Source organism: Lissotriton helveticus, chromosome 10 (genome assembly GCF_964261635.1).
Source record: "Lissotriton helveticus chromosome 10, aLisHel1.1, whole genome shotgun sequence".
Taxonomy (NCBI): domain Eukaryota; kingdom Metazoa; phylum Chordata; class Amphibia; order Caudata; family Salamandridae; genus Lissotriton; species Lissotriton helveticus.
In genome coordinates this window covers 990156204-990182350 of record NC_136071.1, presented here as the reverse complement: position 1 = coordinate 990182350, position 26147 = coordinate 990156204, and the positions used below count along the sequence as shown (strand labels likewise).

Genomic DNA, 26147 nt, shown 5'->3' with positions numbered 1-26147 from the left:
GTAAAAAACCACAATTTAAACAATCTCAATAGAATTGCAATCACCTGTGACTGCAGCTGCGTTCTGTTCAGGATAAATACATTTGGAGCAGGCGCAGCAGTGCCATTTTAGGGGGTGGGTGGGTCGCGTGCGCGCCCGGGCTGCCCCTAGTCTTCAGTTCAGTTCAATCACCTCAGGAGGGGGAGGGGAGGGGGGCAGGCGCGGCTGTTGGCGGTAGCACATGCGCAATAAAAAGTGCGCGCGGCGTGACCAGAATTGCAGAACCCAGAGACTGAAACAACAAGAGCCCTCTCCCACCCTATAATTTAATTATTTCTAGCCCTGGGCCTGCCTGTCCCAGTGTCCAACTTCCTGCAGTGGCCTGTCTGCCGCCCGCCGCCAGGTGAGTGTTATTTCCATTTTACCAAATTTCATTTCAATCCGATAATGCACAGCAGAGTAGGAGCGCGGGGTTAACAGGTAGGTAGGACCGAAGTTAGTACATGTAGGGCAACCGTGCGAAGGGCAGAGCTGAAGACCAGAGGTCAGAGGGGCCACCACAGTGGGACAGGAAGCGTCTATTTATCTAATGTGCGGAGCGGTGAAACGAGTCAATCTGCTTTTAGGGCGCTGAGACTAATGAAGCACAATTTCTGCTTAAAAAATGCTTGCTCCCACGTGAGGAATGTTCCTTTGCAAGCATCCATAGCTAAATGAACCTTTCAGCCCTGTAAGTTATCTAATGCAAATGCTATCAAAATTTGCTTTTTTATTTCCTGGCTGAGATGTGCAAAGATACGGGCTGTGTTCCCTCAGGTTTTATGATTGCAGAATTTCTGTACATCCGGTGGGTAATTAATATAGTTGGACTCGAGGTCATTATTTTTGAGAAGAGTTAAAATGTACTAGAATTTCTATGTGTAAGAGATAAACGAATTTACTAGGTTCAAAAACGGGGTTGTGCATTTCCAACAGCAATGTAGCCTGTGCCATTACACAAATTGCTGTTTGAGACCTTCGTCCCCTACATTAAAACAACACAGTTTTGAAATTACAATACCTTTGCACACGCAATGGTGTGATGAAAGGTGGTACTTTGCAGCACACAAAGCAGCAGCAATAAACATTTCACATACAAAAGCTGTATTGCGCCAAAAGTTGACACGAGCACCGTGCAAATTTGCTTTATGCCACAGAGCCCCGACCCGTTATTAGCCAAGCAAAGGGGATTAACAGGGCAGGAACAGCACAACCATTCAATTTTGACGCAAAACCACATTTACTGACCTGGCTCTGCCTGAAATCTGAATGCCAAATGACACCAGGGACAAGTGGACTATAGTTTGAGATTGCTATACACAACGTGTGATTTCTGGGAAATAACTAATTTTACCCTGCTTACCCCTGAATAGTCAGGGCCCCTAGAGCGGGCAGCTCTGCACATTCTGTGCTTGGAAGGTTGGTGTAAGGGCGGGGCCAAAGGCCCCCATAGCTAGAAATGACCACGCAGATGAAGTGCTATACTATCTGGAATGGGCTCAGAGCACGTACTCCTGGCCCCTTTTATTGGAAGGGTCACCTGACCATTGACACCTGTGATGGATGGGTGTGAGGTGTGTGGAAGCCAGCCCTCAAGGGGTGTCTGGTGGAAGCACAGTATTTGGAAACACTAGAACGTGACAAGCCGGTCACTGCAGTTGGGTGGGGCAGAGGGAGTGATACTGTGACGTAGTGGCCGTAGGGCTGGCCACGTGGTGCTGGCACATACAACTTGAGCGTTCTTTCCTTTGTGCCAGCTGCCAAGCAGAAGCCCACCGCCTACCCTGGTACATGTTGTTGGAGGTTGTGAGCGGGTGCTTTGTTGTTAGGCTACTGTTGTGTATTATTGTCACTGTAGTGCAAGACGAGGAAGTCAAGCTGTTCAGCTGATTAGGGGAAAAATAAGGTGAGGTATAAGAATTCGCAAAGAGCCGAGATTTGGGGCAAGGATGAGGGCCTGGTCCAAGGGAGGGCAGGTTAAAAAATATGGATAATGTGGGTTACAGTGCCAGGACTAAAAGGATTCATAGTATAGTATTTCAAAAGTTGTGTGCAATTCTGAAGTGTTTAGGGGGGTGGGATGTAAGGATTAAAGTTTATTAGGGAAGGTGGTTGGTTTGGAATCTTTTTTTTAGCCCAGTCAAGAGGGTAGCTTGTGCGGCTTGGCAGGAGGGCTAGGTACTCAGCTTGCCAGTTGTAAATAAAAAGGTCATTTACACTTAAAGCCAGCGGAGTGTTGTGATCATTTCCTCACACTTTTCCTTGTGTTGTAATCTGTATAGGAGAGTGTATCTAGAGCCTCATGCATGTTCCTACTTGCTCCTCGTAGCATACTAGAGCAACACACTTAGCATTGCTTTACAGCTCTATTTTAATGTGGCTGATGACAGAATCTGTCATGACTCTTTTTAAAGATGTGGCTGTGAAATTGTTTACAATTTCGTGAAACAAGTACTGCAGATTTTCACACTGCATTGCACAATGTTTAGAAAATCTGAACTATAAAAGGGGCAGATTTTCAAGCCACTTTTGTGTCACTTTTAACATGGGAAAAGTGACGCAAAAGTGGCACAAGGGGCTTGTAAATCTGCCCAGAGTGTTTAGAAATGTATCAAGAAACTCCACATTGCAGCTGCAGCAGGGTAGGAGGACTTTTCTCTCTGAGGGCCATAATAGTCAATCGCTTCCTAGGTCCAGCAACCCTCGAAGTAAGCTAGACCGGGCCGGACTGGTCATTCCAGCCACCGGGCAATCCCCTGGTAGGCTAGATGGGGTGGGGGCCGGTTTCGTGGCAGGGGGGCCGGTTCTGTTGTTGGGGCCGATTTGGACCAACATGGTCGGTCCAAATTGGCCCCAATAACAGAACACAGTGCTTACAGGCAGCAGTGCACAATCAGATCTGAGGCCTGGTAAGAGCTGCGACGCCCTGATCAAAATTAAATAATAATTTATTTGAAATCTGCGCGGGCCGCGCCGATTTCAAATAAATTATTATTTCATTTTGATCAGGCCGCTGCGCGCCGCCCGGCATTAATGTATATTACAAAAACACTACGTCACCACTGACCTCACCTCCTCCATGTCACCTGACCATGATGATGATTTGTTCCTGGTGGTTGTTGAAGACGCGCGCAGGCTCAGCGAGCATATGTCACCGCCTCCGCGGTGCCGCTGTTTTTTTTAGGGTGGGCATGCGCATTGGGAAGTGCATGTGATTGAGCTGAGGCAAGCTTTCAGAGCAGGACAGGTCAGCCAGGAAAGAGAAAGATCGGCACCCCTGCGCACCCCCTAATTTAATCTCCCCCAGGCCTGATCTCGCCTGTCTGCCGACCGAGGGCAGGTGAGTGCTATTTGTTTGCAGCATGATCCTGTGTACTTGTAATTTTTTTCTGAGGATGTGTAAATAAAAAGGAATCTCAGCATGGCTATGCGGGAGCAGTCCTAATCTGTTTGTGCGTAAGGGTTAGATGTTTACAGATCTTACACAACGAGTTCAGCTTCCCGTAACAGCAAGGGTCTGAAAAACAGAGAGCCCAGTTCATAAACCTGTTAATAAATCTTGCATGGGTAAATTTAGGAACTTCAGGGAATGGTAAACTTTTCTAAGAGAACCCCAGCAAAGCTGTAACAGTAGCATGTTTTCCAGGAGTATCCCTAGAAAGGGGTTTTATCTCTCTATACAGGTGCATCCGAAATTATTTACGCATACATCACTTTACATATATTACACTATTCCTATTTTTTCCACAGTTTAAATATATTTCTCTTGGCAAAACCCTTCTCTGACAATCTCAACAACCTTCCCAGGCACACCCTTTAATGGGGCTTACCGTCACCCTTTACAGGAGTGAATTTATGAATATTTCCAAGGGTGAGATGGGTTTTTTGGAGAGTTTGAGAAACCCTGGAGTTGCAAACGATACTAAAAAAGCTAATCTATTCCCATATTTAGGATTTACCCATATCATACTTGTGAAATAACACTCGTGGGTATTAAAAAATTAAATTGGAATCATAAGGCCTGATTCACAGAGGCATTGCTCTGACTCCATATTCCGCCGTGATTTCCCATTTGGCATTGCCTTCACCACATCTGGGATGTCTTTTGTTCATTATTTCTCCATTTAACCCTTCTCCGAGTGCTTCAGTTAATTGTATGATGGGCAGATTAGTCGTGAAAACCTTTTTGGCAGTTTACGTGTGCGTCAGAGGTATATTATATATTAAAAAAATAAAAGTAAAATTTGGCAAATTCCGCCGGCACAGCACTACTGTGCTAAAAATACATTTTTAGCAGGAGTGCATCCAGCCAATGAAATATTCGTCATGCGGGCCTGCACAATTTTTTTCATTTCATGATACAACTGCATTCAATGCTGCGCAGCGCTGCCCAATTTTTGTTGTTGTTAATGTGGCCTGGGCCTTTGTTTCACATCACATCTTAATCTTTGATTCTTCCCTCCAGTTTGCTTTAGGTTGTTACTTGCTATCTATTGTTTGTGCATGTTGTTTCTGATAGTTGTTTATTTAGTTGTTTAGTGAAACCGTTTTCTACAGTGATAACATGTATGCCAGCAGCCACTTCAGAGCACTTGGTTGAGACTTTCTATCCACACGACTGTGGGTCGAATGCATCTCTTGAGGAGAAGGATTTCCAATCTTTCCAGAAGAGACAGCAGTGTCCTTATTGCCTATCAATAGGTCAGGACCATTCTAGAGGTCTGGCCCAGGGCACCTTGTGGTTCTTACTTCGTGTCTTTTTCTTTTCAATGTGGTTGGCACAAGGAGAGCTGATTTGAATGATCTTCGGTTCATTGTGAGAAGGTTACAACAGCACTGCACTGCCCGGGCCTGGGCCTGGGGCCGGGGGCAGCGTCAGTCTCCTAGAGGCCTAGACCAGCTAACCGAAGCAGCCTGAAGGCACATGAACCGAAGGTCTAAAGAAAGCTGTGCTTTAAATGGGCTAGTACCCACACTACTTTAATTTAAAGTGAGACCAAGGGCACTCCTCTGTAGGGGTGTAAGAAAATACATTTAATGGGAGAGTACAGAACATATACTTCTCAGGCGCATGCAGATACACTGGGTCAGGGTGGGACCCGGACTAACCTGCAGTTCTGTATCCCATTTCATGAATTGCTTGCTATTATGTGTGACGTAACGTGACACCAAGACTAGGGGAGGGAGCAGCAAGGATTAGGAAAGACTCTGACAATTCATCTAGAAGGCCTTGTACCTATTAACCCCCATTTTCAGGAGGAGGTTCATGTGCGCAGCGTGCAGAATCATGCACGGTCTCCTCTGCCACGTCTGCGCGCCTTAAAGTGCGGCTGATGTCATCATGCCGCATGCGCATTGGGCCTCGCACAATTAAAAGTGCGCGTGACTGGCAGCCTGCAGCATCACAAGTGGAGTGAGACAACACGCAATACATGAATGTGCTTGTAAATTAGCAGGAGTCAGAAAAGTTGATGCCGCCACCAAGGCTCCACAATCCCTCAAAACAAACAAGAAATAAAGCTTTCTATTTTCTAAATGTGTCCCTTCCGCAGGTTGCTTTTTACATTTATGAATTGTTTTTAAAAGTGTTAGATCTCGGGTTGCATTTTACATTTATGAATTGCCTCTCTGGTGCTAGAATCATTTTAGTGTAAAATATGTAAGACCATTGCCATAGTATTTTTTTTATGTGGAGCCGCCGTGTTATTATCTTTATTGCATAACGACAGAGCAACAGACACTGGATGGATTAATTTATTTTACACCTAATTCAAGCGTTTTCCCAATCTGTAAGTTTTCAAGACTATAGAAAATAACCTAGGTTCTATGATGGAAGTGAAGAGGGAAAGATAAATACCCCCACAGTCAAATCGGGAGCAGGGAATACCAATTATGTGACTGTAATTTCCCACTGGGTTTAAGTTAGATTGACTTCAGTCACCCCATCAGATCATGGCTGGCTCATTGCTGCGGCAGCTTACAGAGCCCGGGCCCTGCAGTACTGTATCTACATTGCAGTTCTCCAAAACATGCATTGTAAAATGCATCTGCTAGACTGCTAAGCATTTACATCTCTGCCTTCAAAAACCATTACTCTGTGTTTTATGCATGGTCTTCCCTCACATTCTGTCGTTTTGTCTTAGTGCCTACCAATTTAAGAGGCAACATTCACCTTTTTGATTTTGTGCATGTCATATAGTCTATTTAAATCACTGTATTGTTCTCATAGCAAGAGTTACTAAATCACTCTACAGATTAGTCAGAGTTCAGAATCCTCAAAGACCTTGAGTTTGATGCATTCTTTCATGGTCTGCAGTGGAGGAGAGTCCCCAGGTTCCAATGAGCTTATATATATTATATATATATATATATATATATATATATATATATATATATATATATATATATATATATATATATATATATATATATATATTCCAACAAAACTACAGAGCCTTTGGTAACCTGCTGGCAGGCTGTTTAATAAAGGAGTTCGAAACGGAGTTCTTGTGTGGCTGCAGCTAAATGGGTCTCTGTAGTTTGGTTGGAATGAATAACGGCCGCCCGGTCGTGGTTTGCAGCACCCAGTTACAACAGAGCCGGTCCTCTACACCACGGAGGACTAATGGACAAGAACGTTTTGAGGAGTATTGCAGAGGTATCCCCTGAAAACGCTCCTATTTACAGCAACAAAGCGAGGCAGGCAGCAAACGAGATGTGCCTTCATCCCACTTGGGTTTAACATTTGCATCCATTTCGCTGGGGATCACTCCATTTACCATTCAAACTACTGATCCCAGAAACGCCTCTGACTGCTCACGCCCTAGAGGCGGGGACTATTAATTAAGACAGAGGGAGTGAACCAGCAATGATGACTTTGCCACTGAGGAAGAGAGCAGAGACTCTCGAAATGCATTTGGCGTTTTAATATTGGAAGAGCGTCACCTTTGGTAACCTGCTGGCAGGCTGTTTAATAAAGGAGTTCGAAACGGAGTTCTTGTGTGGCTGCAGCTAAATGGGTCTCTGTAGTTTGGTTGGAATGAATAACGGCCGCCCGGTCGTGGTTTGCAGCACCCAGTTACAACAGAGCCGGTCCTCTACACCACGGAGGACTAATGGACAAGAACGTTTTGAGGAGTATTGCAGAGGTATCCCCTGAAAACGCTCCTATTTACAGCAACAAAGCGAGGCAGGCAGCAAACGAGATGTGCCTTCATCCCACTTGGGTTTAACATTTGCATCCATTTCACTGGGGATCACTCCATTTACCATTCAAACTACTGATCCCAGAAACGCCTCTGACTGCTCACGCCCTAGAGGCGGGGACTATTAATTAAGACAGAGGGAGTGAACCAGCAATGATGACTTTGCCACTGAGGAAGAGAGCAGAGACTCTCGAAATGCATTTGGCGTTTTAATATTGGAAGAGCGTCACCTTTGGTAACCTGCTGGCAGGCTGTTTAATAAAGGAGTTCGAAACGGAGTTCTTGTGTGGCTGCAGCTAAATGGGTCTCTGTAGTTTGGTTGGAATGAATAACGGCCGCCCGGTCGTGGTTTGCAGCACCCAGTTACAACAGAGCCGGTCCTCTACACCACGGAGGACTAATGGACAAGAACGTTTTGAGGAGTATTGCAGAGGTACCCCCTGAAAACGCTCCTATTTACAGCAACAAAGCGAGGCAGGCAGCAAACGAGATGTGCCTTCATCCCACTTGGGTTTAACATTTGCATCCATTTCGCTGGGGATCACTCCATTTACCATTCAAACTACTGATCCCAGAAACGCCTCTGACTGCTCACGCCCTAGAGGCGGGGACTATTAATTAAGACAGAGGGAGTGAACCAGCAATGATGACTTTGCCACTGAGGAAGAGAGCAGAGACTCTCGAAATGCATTTGGCGTTTTAATATTGGAAGAGCGTCACCTTTGGTAACCTGCTGGCAGGCTGTTTAATAAAGGAGTTCGAAACGGAGTTCTTGTGTGGCTGCAGCTAAATGGGTCTCTGTAGTTTGGTTGGAATGTATAACGGCCACCCGGTCGTGGTTTGCAGCACCCAGTTACAACAGAGCCGGTCCTCTACACCACGGAGGACTAATGGACAAGAACGTTTTGAGGAGTATTGCAGAGGTATCCCCTGAAAACGCTCCTATTTACAGCAACAAAGCGAGGCAGGCAGCAAACGAGATGTGCCTTCATCCCACTTGGGTTTAACATTTGCATCCATTTCGCTGGGGATCACTCCATTTACCATTCAAACTACTGATCCCAGAAACGCCTCTGACTGCTCACGCCCTAGAGGCGGGGACTATTAATTAAGACAGAGGGAGTGAACCAGCAATGATGACTTTGCCACTGAGGAAGAGAGCAGAGACTCTCGAAATGCATTTGGCGTTTTAATATTGGAAGAGCGTCACCTTTGGTAACCTGCTGGCAGGCTGTTTAATAAAGGAGTTCGAAACGGAGTTCTTGTGTGGCTGCAGCTAAATGGGTCTCTGTAGTTTGGTTGGAATGAATAACGGCCGCCCGGTCGTGGTTTGCAGCACCCAGTTACAACAGAGCCGGTCCTCTACACCACGGAGGACCAATGGACAAGAACGTTTTGAGGAGTATTGCAGAGGTATCCCCTGAAAACGCTCCTATTTACAGCAACAAAGCAAGGCAGGCAGCAAACGAGATGTGCCTTCATCCCACTTGGGTTTAACATTTGCATCCATTTCGCTGGGGATCACTCCATTTACCATTCAAACTACTGATCCCAGAAACGCCTCTGACTGCTCACGCCCTAGAGGCGGGGACTATTAATTAAGACAGAGGGAGTGAACCAGCAATGATGACTTTGCCACTGAGGAAGAGAGCAGAGACTCTCCAAATGCATTTGGCGTTTTAATATTGGAAGAGCGTCACCTTTGGTAACCTGCTGGCAGGCTGTTTAATAAAGGAGTTCGAAACGGAGTTCTTGTGTGGCTGCAGCTAAATGGGTCTCTGTAGTTTGGTTGGAATGAATAACGGTCGCCCGGTCGTGGTTTGCAGCACCCAGTTACAACAGAGCCGGTCCTCTACACCACGGAGGACTAATGGACAAGAACGTTTTGAGGAGTATTGCAGAGGTATCCCCTGAAAATGCTCCTATTTACAGCAACAAAGCGAGGCAGGCAGCAAACGAGATGTGCCTTCATCCCACTTGGGTTTAACATTTGCATCCATTTCGCTGGGGATCACTCCATTTACCATTCAAACTACTGATCCCAGAAACGCCTCTGACTGCTCACGCCCTAGAGGCGGGGACTATTAATTAAGACAGAGGGAGTGAACCAGCAATGATGACTTTGCCACTGAGGAAGAGAGCAGAGACTCTCGAAATGCATTTGGCATTTTAATATTGGAAGAGCGTCACCTTTGGTAACCTGCTGGCAGGCTGTTTAATAAAGGAGTTCGAAACGGAGTTCTTGTGTGGCTGCAGCTAAATGGGTCTCTGTAGTTTGGTTGGAATGAATAACGGCCGCCCGGTCGTGGTTTGCAGCACCCAGTTACAACAGAGCCGGTCCTCTACACCACGGAGGACTAATGGACAAGAACGTTTTGAGGAGTATTGCAGAGGTATCCCCTGAAAACGCTCCTATTTACAGCAACAAAGCGAGGCAGGCAGAAAACGAGATGTGCCTTCATCCCACTTGGGTTTAACATTTGCATCCATTTCGCTGGGGATCACTCCATTTACCATTCAAACTACTGATCCCAGAAACGCCTCTGACTGCTCACGCCCTAGAGGCGGGGACTATTAATTAAGACAGAGGGAGTGAACCAGCAATGATGACTTTGCCACTGAGGAAGAGAGCAGAGACTCTCGAAATGCATTTGGCGTTTTAATATTGGAAGAGCGTCACCTTTGGTAACCTGCTGGCAGGCTGTTTAATAAAGGAGTTCGAAACGGAGTTCTTGTGTGGCTGCAGCTAAATAGGTCTCTGTAGTTTGGTTGGAATGAATAACAGCCGCCCGGTCGTGGTTTGCAGCACCCAGTTACAACAGAGCTGGTCCTCTACACCACGGAGGACTAATGGACAAGAACGTTTTGAGGAGTATTGCAGAGGTATCCCCTGAAAACGCTCCTATTTACAGCAACAAAGCGAGGCAGGCAGCAAACGAGATGTGCCTTCATCCCACTTGGGTTTAACATTTGCATCCATTTCGCTGGGGATCACTCCATTTACCTTTCAAACTACTGATCCCAGAAACGCCTCTGACTGCTCACGCCCTAGAGGCGGGGACTATTAATTAAGACAGAGGGAGTGAACCAGCAATGATGACTTTGCCACTGAGGAAGAGAGCAGAGACTCTCGAAATGCATTTGGCGTTTTAATATTGGAAGAGCGTCACCTTTGGTAACCTGCTGGCAGGCTGTTTAATAAAGGAGTTCGAAACGGAGTTCTTGTGTGGCTGCAGCTAAATGGGTCTCTGTAGTTTGGTTGGAATGAATAACGGCCGCCCGGTCGTGGTTTGCAGCACCCAGTTACAACAGAGCCGGTCCTCTACACCACGGAGGACTAATGGACAAGAACGTTTTGAGGAGTATTGCAGAGGTATCCCCTGAAAACGCTCCTATTTACAGCAACAAAGCGAGGCAGGCAGCAAACGAGATGTGCCTTCATCCCACTTGGGTTTAACATTTGCATCCATTTCGCTGGGGATCACTCCATTTACCATTCAAACTACTGATCCCAGAAACGCCTCTGACTGCTCACGCCCTAGAGGCGGGGACTATTAATTAAGACAGAGGGAGTGAACCAGCAATGATGACTTTGCCACTGAGGAAGAGAGCAGAGACTCTCGAAATGCATTTGGCGTTTTAATATTGGAAGAGCGTCACCTTTGGTAACCTGCTGGCAGGCTGTTTAATAAAGGAGTTCGAAACGGAGTTCTTGTGTGGCTGCAGCTAAATGGGTCTCTGTAGTTTGGTTGGAATGAATAACGGCCGCCCGGTCATGGTTTGCAGCACCCAGTTACAACAGAGCCGGTCCTCTACACCACGGAGGACTAATGGACAAGAACGTTTTGAGGAGTATTGCAGAGGTATCCCCTGAAAACGCTCCTATTTACAGCAACAAAGCGAGGCAGGCAGCAAACGAGATGTGCCTTCATCCCACTTGGGTTTAACATTTGCATCCATTTCGCTGGGGATCACTCCATTTACCATTCAAACTACTGATCCCAGAAACGCCTCTGACTGCTCACGCCCTAGAGGCGGGGACTATTAATTAAGACAGAGGGAGTGAACCAGCAATGATGACTTTGCCACTGAGGAAGAGAGCAGAGACTCTCGAAATGCATTTGGCGTTTTAATATTGGAAGAGCGTCACCTTTGGTAACCTGCTGGCAGGCTGTTTAATAAAGGAGTTCGAAACGGAGTTCTTGTGTGGCTGCAGCTAAATGGGTCTCTGTAGTTTGGTTGGAATGAATAACGGCCGCCCGGTCGTGGTTTGCAGCACCCAGTTACAACAGAGCCGGTCCTCTACTCCACGGAGGACTAATGGACAAGAACGTTTTGAGGAGTATTGCAGAGGTATCCCCTGAAAACGCTCCTATTTACAGCAACAAAGCGAGGCAGGCAGCAAACGAGATGTGCCTTCATCCCACTTGGGTTTAACATTTGCATCCATTTCGCTGGGGATCACTCCATTTACCATTCAAACTACTGATCCAAGAAACGCCTCTGACTGCTCACGCCCTAGAGGCGGGGACTATTAATTAAGACAGAGGGAGTGAACCAGCAATGATGACTTTGCCACTGAGGAAGAGAGCAGAGACTCTCGAAATGCATTTGGCGTTTTAATATTGGAAGAGCGTCACCTTTGGTAACCTGCTGGCAGGCTGTTTAATAAAGGAGTTCGAAACGGAGTTCTTGTGTGGCTGCAGCTAAATGGGTCTCTGTAGTTTGGTTGGAATGAATAACGGCCGCCCGGTCGTGGTTTGCAGCACCCAGTTACAACAGAGCCGGTCCTCTACACCACGGAGGACTAATGGACAAGAACGTTTTGAGGAGTATTGCAGAGGTATCCCCTGAAAACGCTCCTATTTACAGCAACAAAGCGAGGCAGGCAGCAAACGAGATGTGCCTTCATCCCACTTGGGTTTAACATTCGCATCCATTTCGCTGGGGATCACTCCATTTACCATTCAAACTACTGATCCCAGAAACGCCTCTGACTGCTCACGCCCTAGAGGCGGGGACTATTAATTAAGACAGAGGGAGTGAACCAGCAATGATGACTTTGCCACTGAGGAAGAGAGCAGAGACTCTCGAAATGCATTTGGCGTTTTAATATTGGAAGAGCGTCACCTTTGGTAACCTGCTGGCAGGCTGTTTAATAAAGGAGTTAGAAACGGAGTTCTTGTGTGGCTGCAGCTAAATGGGTCTCTGTAGTTTGGTTGGAATATATATATATATATATATATATATATATATATATATATATATATATATATATATATATATATATATATATGTACACACCCACACTCACACACACGCACACACGTGAGGGGGGCAGGTTGCCACAGGGCATTAGAGACTTTTTCTTATTTTTAAATATTGTTTTGCTGGAGGGGGTTTAAGGCACTTATCAGAGAGATAGTGGAATGCTAATATGTTTGTAGCAAGACTCCTCCCAAAAGTATGACATTCCTGCAAGTATTATCTCAAAGAGCTAGACATCTTCAATGTGTCTCTGCCTCTATTATAGGCATATAGATTGACTCATTCCTTCGGCTGTACAGTGGTGGGTGGCACAGTAACTTGGCACTGGGTGGATGTCGCGTGCCTCGCGTGGTGGTGGTGGGCAGGGCCGGACTGGTCACTCCCCCTAGTAGTAGTTTCTCACTGCGTTTGCTCGCTACACACCATGTGGGGGCTGGTTTTACTTTTACTTTGTTCTCTCTGATTCACTACTTTTGTCTATTTTTGATGCTCTCTGAAAGAATGTCTATAGGTACATATGACTGGGTGGATAACCTGATGTTCTTTAAGGTCATCATCTACTATTTACTGTGCTTTGAAAGGTGATACAGTTTGAATATGTAATGAAAAATGTGCTGTAAAATTAACCATTTTGGTCTGTCGTTTTCCAAAATTTTCGTGGGGGGAGAACCCCCCCAAACCCCCCTAGTAGCCGTTGGGCTCGCTCGCTGCGCTCGCTCGCTACATGCCGGGCGGGGGCTGGTCTGGCAAAGTTTGCCAGGGCTGCTTTTAGTTTCCAGTCCGGCCCTGTCTGTGATCTTAACCTCAGCACCTCTGCTAATTTCACAATGTCTTCCATAGCAAGGTTATTTGATGCAGGATCTTGAAAGCATAGATTCACAAAATTGAACATGTGTGTAATTATATCACTTGGGTCAATGATTGTGCTGCCCTTTGTTGTCAATCTAATGATCATAGGCATTGGTCTGTATTACCATGCCAGGTGGGCCATGGGTCTATTTAATGCTTCTTCCACAATTTGCTGAACAAACTGCAGTTGGTCCTTTAAAGCTTTAATCAGCATTGTCCATATCTGCTCAGTTCTAGTTTGGCGATGCTCTTAGTGATCTTTTCTCTTTGATAGTCCTCCACTACTCTAAATAGAAAATGCTCTTTCTCTAGCCTACCTATTGCCTTGGTCTTTTATCCTTTGTTTTTGAACCTGTGATTTTTCTTGATCATTAGCAGGAGACAAGGGGGTCCATTAAGATGACGGGCGGACTTTGCCCGCCCGTCATCCTATCGCAAATCGGGACCGCCCGCCATAAGGGCGGGGGTCCCGGGGGTGCCATTAGGATGTGCCCGCCATAGTGGCGGGCACATTCTGTATTTTCAGCATTGTGGACTAATCCTGAGCCTCCCCCTCGGCTCAGGATTAGTCCAGGGGTACCGACGGACAGAGCGGGGCCTCCAACCCTGAGCAGTGGCCAGGATGAGGTGAGGCTTTCTCCCAAGCATTTTTGGGAAAGAATCCTAAATACTTTATGAAACAGACATCCCCGTCTGGAAAATCCAATGTACGGTAGGATGTTTTGTATCATTAATTTGTGTTAATTTTGGCTTTTTTACTAAGCTTAGGTCAAGCTTAATTGCAGTAGTGTTCAAGAGGTCCTGACGAAAGCCCGGTAGGCTTAACTTTCCTACAATGGCTGAAACATGTTGATCAAATACCATCCTTAATAGACAGTTATTGTGTCAAACTGTCTCACACTCATTTTAATTTTGACACCATGATTTTCCCTAATAAAGTTTCCTTAAATCATGGTAGCCAATTTTACATCTCACTTTTGATTCTTATTGTACACATTTTTTCTCACTGCAATTTAACATCCCACACCATTCCAAACTGATTTGACTTTTGGTATGATTCATCACTGGTGGTTCCTTGGGTTTGGAGAAGCACATAATTCCAACAGGTGTGTGGCTCCCTAACCGGATCATCATTGGTTCTATCCCAGATGATGAAGCTCTGCCATATGGGTGGGCTGATGGGATTCATTTCCTTTTTGTTGTACACACTTTATAGGTAGACACAGAGTCTGCCACATTTTTCTTTGCCCGTATTAGTTGTACAGACCAGTGACAGTCCTTTTGTATTGTTATACTGTGAATAAGGGGTTTGTCTGTCCTTCTTTAAATAATTTTCCCCTTAGACCCTCCACCAACCTTGTTTTTGAAGTTCTGTGATGCAGCCAGGCCATATACTCTTAAGTGCATTATAACCTTGGGTCAAATGTTAACTTTGGAATGGCTGCATAGAAACATGTTGTGTTTGGTGCCAAACACTTTGGAATCCTACCTACCCCACCAGTCCTGGAGCCGGGGGTAGAATTCCACCCTTCTAGAGGGCGAGACATGTACACACTGGTCTAACCAATAGTTTAAAAGAGTCCTGGCATCACAAAATGGATGCTGCAGCCACAACCACGATTCTGGTTTCCTGCTGCTGACTGAAACTCCGGCAGGGGATGCCTGGACAATAGGTTTCCTGTCACAAGGAGGTGCAACCACCTCCCAGACAGGCTTTTGTGTATTGGGGCTGGGTGGGTGCACTCTGACAGTGCTTGAAGTCAGCACTGGGGGCACATTTGGTGTCCCTGTGAATAGCCCAGTTCAAAGCGGTTGCAGGGGCTACCAGCCCCTGCTCTGGTGTGAAACTGGACAAAGGAAATGGGTGTAGCCACCCCTTTTTCCAAACCCTCCCATAGGTAGGTCCCCAGAGTATGTCCAAACACTTTTCTTAGTATGAGTAAGGGAACCCTGGCAACAGGACTTTAGATTACATCTAGACGAAACTCTGAAACTGAATCCTGGAACTTCGATGCTCTACTAAAGACTAGAGGACAGAAGAATCCCCCTTCGGTTCAAGGAGTGACTCCCCTGTTCAAACAGGCACCAACAAAGCATTTGCTGGTCTGCATCTCTGAAGCTCCCGCCGGACTCCAAAGTGTTTGCTGCCCAGGAAGAGGATGTCCAGACTTCTTGAAGGCCGACCCGAGTCCCCAGCAAAGCTGAGACCCACAGCCCTCACGAGTGACGTGCAACCAGAAGCCATGGACACCGTGCCCATTTGCTAGTGCATCAACCTCCAGAGCTTTGCCGAAGATGTGCATTGGTTTACTTGTAGCCCAAGCCCCAAGCACCATCTGCACTGAGGATTGTGGGCCTACACTCCATGAGTGTTCTGTAAGCCTGCTTCTTGCATTTCCGCATGAGGCTCCTTCATGATCCCTGGTCCGTCAACTGGTGGGTCCCCTCGAAGGTAACTCTACTTTTCCTTCGGCTTCCCTGGTTACTCCAGACGTGCCCTGACTCCCTACCAAGTGGTGAGTCCCTCAGACTTGCTGGTTTGCACAGAAGCCTATCTCTGCTTTCTGTGTGGGTTGCTATTGCCGAGGCTTGTTGGGTCCAATCCGGAAACCGACACCGCAGCACTCAACATCCTTCATGGGACAGCTCGAATCCAGAACCTGGTTGTTGGCGACATCTCCTGGTCCTCGAGGCTGAAGAGTCAAGCTGCACCTTCTTCACCTGAAATCACCCGAAATCGGTGGGCATTCGACTATCGCGCCCCTGGTCACTGGCAAGTGACCCACACTCTGTCCCCTCTGCTTTCAGGTTCTTCTCATCTTTGATCCAGGCTTGGATCACACCGGACACTTTCCACTTGGACGCCAGCAGCACTTTGCAGCAGATCGCCTTTGAAAAGGACGACGAAACCAGACACGAAAAGACACCTATGCACCCGGCTTCCCTGGGTGAGGTAACTTGAGTACTCCGGTGCTCCCTTGGGTGTTGACTCTAGAACCTCCTAGTTCTAAAAGGGTCTTCTTCTAAGTGTCCTTTATCTCTAAAATTCCAACTGTGACTTTCCCCATGGAAGTTAATGGTGATTTGCGGCTGTGTTTAGACACTGCACGCGTCCCCCGTGGGTCCCCTGTGTCACTACCTTGGGTGGTTCCTGGTGGTCCAGTGGTTCTAAAGGCTCTATGACTTGTATATATGCAAGTCGTGGTTCTCATACCACTTTATTGATATATGGTTTGGTACGTATATTGTGAAAATTTACTGTGTGTTAATAAGTTTACTGAATGTACTTTTGCCTCTATCCTCATAAAGAGACGTGTGGGATGTGTTTAGAATAAATACATATATTTTATATATATATATATATATATACCTGGTGTGGTTCTCCCTTCATTTGGTCATTCACGAGATTATAGACTGGTAAAACAAGCTGCTTTACATTCCTCCAAGACTTAGCCTGAAGGCTGCTCTCCACAGCTTCCACTAGGATAGCTTTCTATGAAGCTTGTCTTTAACCTACCATCAATAAGGGTTGTTTGGACTGGTGCAAGGTGCCCACCTGAATAGTGGGCAGCATATGCCAGGCCAACGTCTCACACTGACCACATGCAGAAGAATCTGCACCCATTTCAGCCTTTCTTTTAAAGCGCAGAAGCAGCTGCGGATTATACAGTGTAATAATAGAGCACCAGTTAGAGCACTGATACAGGAGTCCCAACCCGTTGGAACTCCACCTTTTACATGCTGCAACATCTTTTTGAGCAGTATAAACAGATCAATGACAAAGTCATTCAAATCAAGTTTTATTCATTGCATAAAAAATGACCATAAAAGCATACTATAATATAAAAACAATACATCATTCACTAATAAATGTATGTACAATTTTTCCCAACATTACTCATAAAAGGCATTTATACCCTAATTTTTTTTACGTTAAAAAAAATACAGTTTAACAGAATGTGATCTATTCGATTTCGTAATTCAATTTTTCCAAATAAGCAAGATCCTTTCTTCGTTTAATGGCCATCAATATAAAACGAATAACCGTATTACAAGTTGATACATTTTACAAATTACGAATTTGATTCATTCAAAGAGGAGGGGATGCAGTTGGGAAAGCTATGACCATGGATGCCGACACATGAGGCCTAGTCAAATGCCTGACACAGTTGTTACTCCCTTTTGAGGTTTTCACGCGGGAACTTAGCAAGGAGGACAGTACAATGGGCCAAGCTATCCTATTGCTGTATCTCCTACAAGACCAGGTAAAGAAAGCATCTGAAAGGTTCGCCTCTCCAGGTGTGAATGAAAACACAGAAGTACATGCCTTGGTTGAGAGCTTAGTCCCAAGCTTGGCTTCTAATATAAGGCTGCAACATGACATCATCAAGTCCAAAGAGTACATATGTGCCACACTGCTTGATCCACTGTACAAACAAATCCTGCCCACTTTCATCCCTTTTTCTGAAGGGGATGTTTTAAAATACAAAAAGTGAATTGTAGAGCAAACTGGATTCTGGCTGGAACTTTGAGTCCCACCCTGCCTTTCTGGGGTGCTGCCTAAAACTTCCAGAGAGGTCAGTTTTGTCTCACAGCAGCCAACAACACCATCATCCAGAACACCGGCAACAACAGCAAAAGAAGGACTGGACCCAACCTCTGCATTGTATTGGCTTCACTTGGCAGGGCTTACGTCCAGGCCTGCTGCCTGCTACCTCTGCAGTGCGGAAGGAAGGATCCTGCCCTCTACATTCAGTCACCCCAAGAACTCCCAGGGTTTGATGGCTTGCCTCCTGTTCTTTTAAGAGGTCTCCAGGACATAAACAACCTCATGTAATAGCTACTGCACCATGTGTCCAGACCTAGTAGTCCAAGTTGCCTGAGAGTGCCTGGCATCGCTGGAGCAGCTGAGGGTTCAAGCGTGGTGCACATTACTGCTCCAGCTCCACCGTACCTCCCTGTGAGCCTGCCTACACTTACTCCTTTCCTGTAAACATTTCCCCGAACAGGACCGGAACTTTGTGCTGAGGGCAACTTTAATTAACGTGTGGTAGACTATCCCTTTCCTGCATTACCATAACTCTCTCAAGGGAGTGCCCGCATCTTTTGAGATTTGTGGTTGTACCAGAAGTGAAAGAAAGCAGACCCAAGCAGCCCCTGTATCACTGACTAGAGTGGTGGGTTCTGCATGGCTCAGGTGCATACCGTAGCGAACCAGAAATCCCATTTCTAACATAGTTCTAATAAAAACAAGTACAAATAATGTAAAGCTCTATTAAGTGAAATATTACATTGATTGAACTAGGTGTAAAAGCTAGGAATATGTCTCTCCAAAACTAATATCATTACTGCGATGTTCACTGATTGGTTCCAGATTAGTGCATGATTACATTTTAAGATAGATTGTCTCAGAGCTATAGAGCAGACCTTCTAGTGACACCTCAAACGTCCCTTTATGCCAATAAGATCGATGGATAAGGCATTTTGGTTTTCAGCAGGCATGGGGGATCAACACAAAGAGATACGTGCCAAATGAGGTGAGTGAACTGCAAATGCTGCAGTAATGAAGAGAAACCACAGATTGCAAGAGATAAGAGAAGAAGATGACACAGATGCCTTACATAGATGGGGTGGTTAATATGTTGGCAGTTAAAAGCACCAATTGCTGCACCACAGCAACACACAATGAGCACCAAAACACATTCCTTACTCTCAAACCTAATGTTTAGATATAAATAAAAAATGGCTGAAAAGAGACAACAATTTGTCAACAGCAGGAAAAAAAAACTCTCAAAAGTTATACTGAAATAACTAAGCAGGCAAGTAGATAATTAAAGGAACAAAACAAGTGGGACATAATATAGTAGAATCTGTGCAGTTTGCATCTGTAAGTACAGGAAATCCACCAAGGTGGAATATCGTTAGGTTAGGGAAGTTGGTGTGTGACTTGCTAAATAAAGCTACCAAATATGCCAAAGATTTCAAATTTTAAAAAAGGGAAGACAGATGCCAAAATGTAAAGGGTAAAGAACAAAGCTGCTCAACTAATGTTTAGCCTAAGATGTAATAACCAAATTGCACCTGGATTTTTGCTCAAAGAGATAACTGAATACAAAACTCTTCCAAGACTTATGTGGTCATAAACAAGTCACTCTAGTCATGTGCCTAACCAAACGTTTTTGGCCCTTCCAATCTCCAATGTAAGACCTGCCTACTTGAACCTTTTGAACGCCAACTCATATGGGCTCACCCATTTGCAGTTCACTCCATGTGCTTTGATGCCCCCCCTCTCCTTGTACACACACCCTTCTTTACCTCACCGCCTAAGGGAGGCCAATTCTAACTTTGCTGCTGAAGCAGGTCTTTCTGTCACTGCCTGAGTTTTGGGATTCTTCTTATTGGTATGCACACCTATTGTGTGCATACGAACCCTATGTCTGCTGCAGCCTTGTGAGTTGAGCACCAATGACCAAGCCATTCCAGGCCAGGAGCCAGTTTTCCCAGCCATAGGCCCATCAATCAACTTTGGATTTTCCGTCTCCTTGCCTATCTTAGCCTGGGCCCTTTCCCTAAACATCACAACACTTAAGTCTTGCAGGGTGGCTTATATTCCTTATCTCTTCACAGGACTTTTTGAGCATACAGAAACATAGTAAGATGTCTGTTGAGGATTAGGGGACTATTAGTCACATAGAAACATTTTTGGTACTTCATTCCATTAAAAACATTCTCGCTAGCCGATACTTTTAATGTCTTGATAAGGTGCTTATATCCCTCACTCATGCTCTTACTTTCTCTCTCTGGTTCTGTCACTTTTGCATCCATTTTTCCTCTCCATGCTCTACTCTTTGCCTATTAATTTTCCATCCAGCCTCTCAACTTCTCTTGCTATTCCTGCCCCTCTTACATTGACAGCTCCCTTCCCTGCTCAACTCTTCACATCTCAACTCTCCACCTAGACTTCTATCTTTTCCTCTGGTTTAACCATCCTAAATCTATCAATTTTCCTTTTCCCCTTTACTTTAACTGTTCCTGTTTGTTCTGCCCTTATTGCATAACTTCTTGTCTCCCTGCTTCCCTCCCTCTGACCTTCTCTCTACTAGTACTGCCCCTCTTTGACCTGATTGACTCTTCATCTCTCCTCTTTCATCAACCCTTTCAATTTCTCTTGCTGATTCTGCTCATCTAATATTCACCTTCACCCACCTCTTACCATCTTTTAGTAATTCTGCTCTCTTTCATACACCTCTCATAATTGCCTCTCTTTACTATCCACTCTACCTATTTAGTCTAGATGGTTCTACCTCTCCTATATACATTCCTCATATCCATACATTACTTTTCACCTCTCTACCCTCCAAGTCTCAAAACTTCTTTCACTGCTTTTCCCCCATTTACATCCACCTCTTCCCGACCGTCCTCCTGAAGTGTCTTATCTTTTTTCATTTCGTCTACCTCTCTGATAACCACCTCTTATCTATACTTGACTCTTCTTCTCGTCTCTCAGCAGACTCTTAACTTATCTTGTGCATTTTACCCCTTATACATCCATCTCTCCCCTCCTTCCAATCTTCGTTCCTTCTCTTACTGGTTCTGTCCCTTGGATATCCACCTTTCTTTTCAATTGTCTACAGTTCACCTCATCTCTTTACCTTTAACCACTGTCACTGATTTTGCCTCTCTCTAATATCCACTTCTTACTATTTACTTCCTCCATCTGCTCTTCAAGTATGTTTCCATGCCTCCCTTAGATTAACATCTCCCATTCATTTACTGCCCTTCACCTCTCTTATCAGCGCAGCTCATAAACCTGTGGGTAGTATCATCAAATATCAGTGTGTCCAACATCAAGTCTGCATGGTCCGGAAACTACATCAATCTTCTTAATCCACTGCTAGACACTGCCAACTGTTTTTCTCATTCTTAGAAGTTATTGTTTCTCCCCTGCTGACTGCTTATCTGTCTTTCTCTTTTTCCATCTTTCCTGTTTGTGTGTATTTCTCCTCTCTTGGTCTCAGTAAATGCCTGCCGGCCCATATCGGCAACCACCAGCTCAAATCAAGCACTTCTTTAACCTTTCTCTCTGATTCTGGTCTTCTTACATTTACCTCTGTCTCCTGTCTGCTGTATATTTCTGTGCTGATAAAAAATATGGAGTTTTAAATATCGGCTTGCACAAATACCGAGTCAACAATATTGTGACAGAAAGAATATCGTTGTCAAGAATATCAATTAAAGGGTAAGTAATATAGATTTTTAAAGTATCAAGGTTATTAATATTTATTACAATAATATAGTTGTTTATAATATCGATTTTTAATTATTGTTATGTATTTTGGTATATATTTTAAATGTATATGATGTAATTTTTTGGGAATAATGATTGATTATGTTTTTAACATGTTTTAAAAATTATTACTAGCTATCAAATTTAATTTAAGTCATTTTTGTTATTTTTAGTACCGTAGCGGGTTGAGGGTTCATAGGAGTACAGGGTGGGAAGTCATTTAATTAATAATTAATTATGTTAATAGTGTCAATACTTTTTGCATTTAAACATTAAATGGGGGTTTTGGGATTTATAGAGGTACAGGCTGTGAAGTAAATTTAAATAATTTATATTTATATATATTTTTTAATAATTATTACCCCCTCTGCCCACAACTGGAGGCCGCAGGATAAAGGGGGACCGTCAGCCCCTTCCTTCAGCCACTTCCCCCCAAACGTTTCGCGTCAGACTGGCCTAAGATCGGTCAGTTCCCAAGCTGCAACGGTGTTTGTCCGACCGACATTGTAATGAGGCCTAATATAATTTAAAAATAATAGTTTCATTATATTTCTTAAATAGAGATATGTTAAGATATATGGATGACAATGTCATCCCTAAAACTCAACGGTGACAATACCGAGATAATGATCCTCGGCCCGCCTCCTCCTATCACCCTTGACCAACTATGGCCCGCAAGTCTAGGTCCACCTCCAACTCCGAAGGAAGACATCAAAAGCCTAGGAGTATGGCTAGACAAGAAGCTTACCTTCAATACTCAGGCAACAAAAACAGCTGCAACCTGCTTCGGAATTATCCGAATGTTGAAAAAAATCCTGCCGATGCTGCCCTTTGAAGCCAAGCAGGTGGTCATCCAGGGCCTCATACAATCCAGGCTAGACTTCAACAACGCTCTATATATAGGAGCCCCTGAGTACGTGTTGGAGAAACTGCAGCGCACACAGAACTGCGCTGCCCATACCCTTCTCCAGATCCCACGAAGACAGTCTGTCAAGGCAGGGATCAGATCTCTCCACTGGCTCCCTGTCAGAGAGAGAATAAAGTTCAAAACTCTGTGCATATCACACCAAGCCTTCCATAGAGCGAGCCCTGAGATTAATCACTCACTTCTCTCCCCTTACTGTCCCGGTAAATCCCTGCGATCCACAAATGTATTTCTCGCTGCAGTCCCCAGAATCAAAAGGTCCAGAGCAGGAGGCAGATCCTTCTTGCTCTACGCTGCTAAGCTCTGGAACTCTCTCCCCCTCTCACTAAGGTCTAACCTCACTCTCCCGCTCTTCCGTAAAGAATTGAAAACATTCTTATTTAGAAATTAACCCCCTCCTCATCCTTCCTTCCCCCCCCCTCTCAGAGCTCCTTTTCTACTATCAGCGCTTGGACGCCCGCGGGCAGCAGTCGCGCTCTACAAAACCCCTTCACTTCACTTAAGATATATGTATATGTGTATGGGTGTTTAAAGTTTGAAAGTAAGTTTATTTGTTCTATTTGTTAAAATATAATCGATATATTTCATTTTTATTAAATTAGTGTTAGTATTTAATATATTTTATTTTCAATATTTTGATTTGCATATATTTGAACAGCGATATTTAATACAACTATGTTATTGTAAAAAATGTTTTTTTCCAATATTTTTGTTCTTACCTTTTTAAGTATAGGTAGATTGTATTAATCTAGATAACTGCCTTGAATTCCAATTGCTCAGGTATATTAAATCCACCTTTCTAAAGATGTAAAATGTAAATTGATACTTGTATAGCGCACTACTCACCCACAAGGGTCTCAAGGCGCTTGTACGAATACCGCTGATGAACCCTTCCTGGCCTTTCCCTGTGAAGTGTCCACTCCTGGGCACCACCAAGGTGGAGGCCAGGCATCCTTAGCGTTGTGGGGGCCGTTGTGGAGATTAAGCAAGCTATTGCCTAGATTCGCAGAGTGGGACTCCATGATTGGAATAGGCACCGAGGCGAGAATTATCAGGTCCGGGGAATTTTTGAGCTCAAGACCCGCCGAGGCGGGGAATTGAACCCTGGTCCCGGGCCAGACCTCTGCATCAGGGTCTGCCGCTCTAACCATTGAGCCACACTTCTCCAAAGATGGACACTCCTCAGTATTTTTCTAACCCAGATACCCTTACAAATGTTTCCTCAAAAATAATTAATCACCTTTTCTTTCATCATTATTCTCACACAATTCTCTTGACAACACTCTTTTTCAATGGTCAGACTTATATCACCAACACAAAGCACAGCTGGGCACTTTACTTAATGTTAAGCCTAAGTGAGAGTCAAACATTCTTGCTGACTAGGCTATGCCTTAAAACAATACATTGTTTAGCAGCCCTTTCTACTCAAGGCACGATGTTTTCCTCACTTCCACCCTGCCCCTGTGATGGTACAACATGCCAAAGCACTAACCACTTTATTTATTTTTACACACTCTATACCCCGCAGAGAAGGCAATTCCTTCAGCCGATATGATCAGCAGAGAAAAATAGGAATCACGAAACAGCCCTGGCATACTTACTATCCCTAGTTAACATGGATACCATATATGCTGTTTTAAGTTGTGTTTTAACAGTACTTACTAAACATAGTAAATATTAAATGTATATCAATGTTTACTCTCTTTTTTAATCAAAGTGATAGATATTTATTTATAAATGTTATATGTGATTGGATGTAAATGAATTAGATTGTGTGCATAACTTTATGGCTCAAATAGAGCAGAATAAAGTACTTTACCTAACTGTATGGGTAGTCGATATTTTTGTAGGTGGATGTTTTACTAGCTGATATTTTGTCAGTGAAGAGTACATGTCATCTCTCATCTCTCTCTAGGCTCCAATCTTCTTTTGTTGGTTCTGCTCTTCTTACATCTATCTCTCCCCTGCATCTCTCCCACAGCCTCTTACTTGTTCTTGGTGGTCTTGTCCTCTTACATCATGATCTACCTCTCAACATTTAGGTTCATATGATCCTGTCTCTCCAATCCATGCTCTACCTGTCAGCTTTTATCTTTCCCTCCATCCTCAACATTTGTTGCTGGTTCTACCCCCTTTACATTACCTCTTTCCACCATGTTGTAGTCTTCATGTTTCATCTCTCCCCTGCCTCTACCCTCCTCTTGCTTGTTCTGTTCCTTTAACATACACCTCTCCACTTCATACTCTTCTCTTCATTTCTTATCCCGACTCTTACCTCAATTCACCTGTTTTCACCTGTATATCCATCTCTCACTTTCTGCACTCCCATACCTTATACATTTTTTAGCTGATTCTGCCTCCTACGTCCTTCTCTTTTGCATGCTATCGCCTTCGTCTCATCTCTCTTCCGGGGATGGACCATACAATTTGTTTCATCAGGAGCACTGGCATCAGGATCCAGAGCCCTAAATGGCCACTGAGCCCTAATAATTGCTGTATTGTACAACCCCAACAGCAGTGAAAGGGCCATTTTCCTTCCTGGCACCAGGTCCCATGACATTCTTTCTAAGCTACTGCTCTCTCCCAGCCTCTCCCCTTCTCACACCTGTTCTGCCTGTTTCATCCACCTCTTTCTCTTTCCCACCTATCTTTCCTCCAGTCACTTACTCTGCTGTGTTGATTCTGCCTATCTTTCTTTCCTACGTCACTATCACCTATCAGCTCTCCCCCTCCTTGCACCTACTACCATCTGTCTTACCCATTTTATAATCAACTCACATGGCTATGCTCTGCTCTACTTCCTTTCCCTTCATCCTTTGTGATCAGTGTTTATTGTGATGTGTCTTCATTCTTTGTTTTGAGTGTGCGCCCTGTAGAATACCCCTGCATTTCATTCATGCAATGGCAAGGAAACCTTAACACTCAAGGGCACTTTAAGTACCCATCTAAAAATTGCTGTTATTAGAAGCAGATAGATCGAATAGGCCCAGTGAGAGAGACGGGTCAAGAAGGGAAGGTGATAAAAATAATCGAAACTTGAGCTGAAAATATCTCAAGGGATGCGACTGAAAGTTGCTCAATAGAACTGGACTACCAGTCAACAGCCCAGCCCACGCACCTGGCAATGGGCTGAAGCGTTTCCTCTCCGTGGCTGTGGACGCCCAGGGGAGGAAGTCCCCTTCTTATGGGCCTTGCAGCACTTAACCATGATTGGGAAACCTAGGGGAGGGGGCTACACCTCTCCCCAGGACCTCGTTACACTGAAGTCATTGAAAACATAGTGCAGCACTTCAAGGCCCCCATAAGTGTGATGGAGCAGGGTTTTGTGAAATAAAACGTGCTCGCATTAAACTTCTCATTGTGTGGATTATTAACAAAATTATGTGAAAATTAATAGTGATAAAATAAAAACGGGGAGATGAAATTGTGCAACATGTGTATTGGAAAGTAATCAGTATTTCCAGTGTTTTTCTAGTAGGCCGCAAATGCAATATGATTATTGCAGAAATAACAGCCAAAAGAAAATAATGATAGAAGCCATAGGTTTAAGTTTAAAAGAGACATGTATTATTAGTGAAGCTTTGTAGCGACAATG

At 44.6% G+C, this 26147-nt stretch overlaps 1 long non-coding RNA gene across 3 annotated transcripts in view; it reads left to right on the top strand.

The window, feature by feature from the left end:
- The window catches only part of LOC144784707 (uncharacterized), a 151918-nt gene that overhangs the window by 105877 nt on the left and 19894 nt on the right, over positions 1–26147 (top strand). The window lies entirely within an intron of this gene.